This window comes from Electrophorus electricus, chromosome 15 (assembly GCF_013358815.1).
Source record: "Electrophorus electricus isolate fEleEle1 chromosome 15, fEleEle1.pri, whole genome shotgun sequence".
Taxonomy (NCBI): Eukaryota; Metazoa; Chordata; class Actinopteri; order Gymnotiformes; family Gymnotidae; genus Electrophorus; species Electrophorus electricus.
Genome location: NC_049549.1, coordinates 18,959,217 through 18,962,488, shown reverse-complemented (window position 1 = coordinate 18,962,488; position 3,272 = coordinate 18,959,217). Strand labels below are relative to the sequence as shown.

General features: G+C 39.7%; 1 long non-coding RNA gene across 1 annotated transcript in view; it reads right to left on the bottom strand.

Annotated features, from left to right (window-relative positions):
• Nucleotides 1–516: 516 nt before the first annotated feature.
• The window catches only part of LOC113582026, a 15,116-nt gene continuing 12,360 nt past the window's right edge, over nucleotides 517–3,272 (bottom strand). The window contains exons 2-3 of the long non-coding RNA XR_003411117.2: nucleotides 1,961–2,104; nucleotides 517–600 (exon numbers count right to left, since the gene is read on the bottom strand). This is a non-coding gene — a long non-coding RNA (uncharacterized LOC113582026). The remainder of the gene's footprint in view (nucleotides 601–1,960; nucleotides 2,105–3,272) is intronic.

Genomic DNA, 3,272 nt, shown 5'->3' with positions numbered 1-3,272 from the left:
CAGCAGATTAAAACAAAAACCAGCAACTACAATAACAGGATCCTGTAGATCCTCTGCTCTCTGTAACTCTTGCTTGCAGAGCCACCAAGACAAATCATTTAATCCCCCAGAACCCCATAAGCCACACTGTTTTCCGTAAGCAGGCCAATCGTGACTGTCACCAAATGAATGTTCACTATGTGTTGTTCTCAATACATTCCTTTCCTGGAGCCTCCTCACCCACTTGTCTCTGACTAGAAGCTTCTGATCATGGCCTTGGGGACTTATTTTATCTGTGGGAAGATTTTGAAAGGATTGTTCAGTGTTGTGTTTTGTTTTGTTTTTTCTCTAAAAGAAGTGTGGGACTTCACACTTGAATGTACCGGCTTGTGTGTGTGTGTGTGTGTGTGTGTGGATGGGGAAAAATTAAACTGCTCATTTCTGCATTATCCTGATTTTTATTAGATATCCATCACATTAGTTATGGAGGAGATGCCCTGAGCACTAGTTGCAGCACCAACTGCTGCAATAGCCACCACCACCACCACCAACAACAACAACAACAACAACAACTGCCTCCAGGAGGGGCCTTTATATAGGTGCAGCAGTGGGCTGGAAGACCTGGAGAGGAACAGAGCGGAGTCAAGGTCCGAAAGAGTGAGGAGACCTGGCATGGGATCTGGTATCTAACATACACCTAGTGATAGGAAACACACACACACAAACACACACACATGTGCACACACACACATAACAACCTGATTTTATGTGATTTCTCATGATTTTGAAAGTGAAAATTTGAAAATGAAATTTTTGATAATGATTCTTGAAAAAGTAAAAATTTTGAAATTGTTTCTTGAAAAAGTTAAATTTTTTAATTCATTCTTGAAAAAAATTTTGATGTTTCAAAGTAAAAATAAGACTATAGCATTATATAATATGACTATAGCATTATATAAAAAGACGATAGCATTAGTTAATCTCATTTGGCAGTCATACACTCTCTATTTCTTGTTTCTCTCTGAAAGAATTCTGGGATTTTGGAAATAAAGTTTGTTTATTTGTTTTCAATTCAACCTTGGCTTTTATGCTACAAAAACTTAAAATAACTGCATTTCCAAACAGACCTCAAATTATAAAGGGCAGGTAACCTCTAATGAGGTTATATATCTATTATATATCTATTGTTGGACAATACAACTATAAGCATTCACTGCCCAGTGCTTTTATCTCACACTGAAAAAAGAAATCAAAACTGCTTTATGACAACTGTGTATATTTGCAAGAATCTTTAACACAGTATGAGGGCTTTCATCTACCTTCTGCCTTTGTATTTCCCTCCTCATTCCTCTGCTAAAGGTTTCATTTTACTGTTCCACAGGTTGAACAATTACTTCACGATTGGAACTAAGATGGCCCTCCCTTCTTCTTAAAAATCTGTTGAAAGCTGCTAATCAAAAGCACCAGCCTGACAGATGGTGCAAATCACATTCCATAGCTTGTACTGAAGTGTTTACAGAGCAGCCCGCCCAAACGTTGGAGGAGTTTCTCAGATATTTTTATTGAACTTTGTGCAGACTGAGGCAACAGCAATCAACAGAGCCCCCTCATCCACCTCCTGTCCAATCAACAGAGCCCACCCCCACACCCATCCATGTCCTGTCCAATCAACAGAGCCCCCTCATCCACCTCCTGTCCAATCAACAGAGCCCACCCCGCCCCCATCCACCTCCTGTCCAATCAGCAGAGGCCCCCCTGTCCACCTCCTGTCCAACCCCTGCACCCCCTACACCCCCACATAGAAATCTGTGCTCATGTCTCCAGAGTCCTGCCAGGAGACTCAGCTTGTGCTGGCTCTTTTGTTGATTTCCCATGCCACAGCAATGTCAGGCAAAGGGCAAACATGGCCAGAAACACTCGCATACACAAAGACACCAAAGCACTTACCCACAGTATCCTAATGAGGTGACCTTGTACTTACCCACAATATGCAAATAAGGTGACCTTGTCCAGCATTCCTCTCTCGTGAGATGGGCTATGATGGGCACACACACACGTACGATGGCAGACACGGATGCAGACAGACTAAACCATTTTCCTGTCAAGGCTGAGTTAAGTGGGGAGGCTGTAAAGTGAAAGGAGGGTGAATGAGTTTCATCTCCCCATAACCATTTTCTCTTTGCTATAATAAGGCAATAATGCAAGAAAATTGCATCAAAGGAAAAATTATACTGACATTAAATTCTATAAACAGTTTTAAAGTAGAGGCCTTTGATCCACTGTACTGTGTACTGAGACTTTTTGTAATGAATATGTCATCTTTCTCTGGGACAGATGTGCTTTGCAAAAGAAAGTTTCAACTGTTTTACTTAACCATCTAAAAAATAACAATTTTAAATTCAGGAATAAAAAATCCTGGCCAATTTATTCTGCACCTCTGCTATGACACGTTAAGCAAACCAGTACTGATGATAGCATATTAGATATGGCCATCTGCCAATAACACTGAACCCCTGAGGGAAAGAAATTGAACAAAAGGGGAAATGAAGGGTGTCCGTCCAAATATTCCATTAGAACCAAAGAACATCAAATATTAATAGTAAAAGAGTGAAACTATAACAGTAGATAACAGTCAAATGTTTTCCTGATTTTCTTTTTGCAAATTTCTTTTGCATGTAATGAACATATGACATATTATATGGACATTGTTCTAATAGAAAAATATAATAAATTCTCTTCAGTAACATTAATTGCGTAGATGTTCTTCTAGATTAAGACATCATCTGTACATAAGGGTATGCATCTTAGTCACTATTTAAATGTTACATTTTATTGTGTATCACCCGCTCACCTTCTACTTTCAATTAAAGTTATTTGAAATGGAATGGAAGATTTTATAGCGACACAGAATATAATTAACACATCTGCAATAAAGTGTCCTCTTCCCCTCTTTTCTTTCTTCTCTTGCCTCCCCTGGCCTGGTCTCCTCAGTATACTGATACTGTGAAATACAGTGGGACACTCCACGACCTGAGCCCCAGGGAAAGCGTGGCTCAACACTACAAATCCCAAAATTCAAAGAAAGGGCAGGGATGAGCAATGACAGCACCTCACAGAGGCAGAGAATGAAGTGCAGTAAACAGATTAACCTCGGGGTCAAATTATTAGACAGAATTTCTCCTGTAGTTGCCAACACAAATGAAAGAATTTCATCATATCTTTGAGTGTATGTAGTAGTAGCAGGTGAAAATGTCCATGATTGTCTTACTATGTCCCATATACTTGTGCTGTTC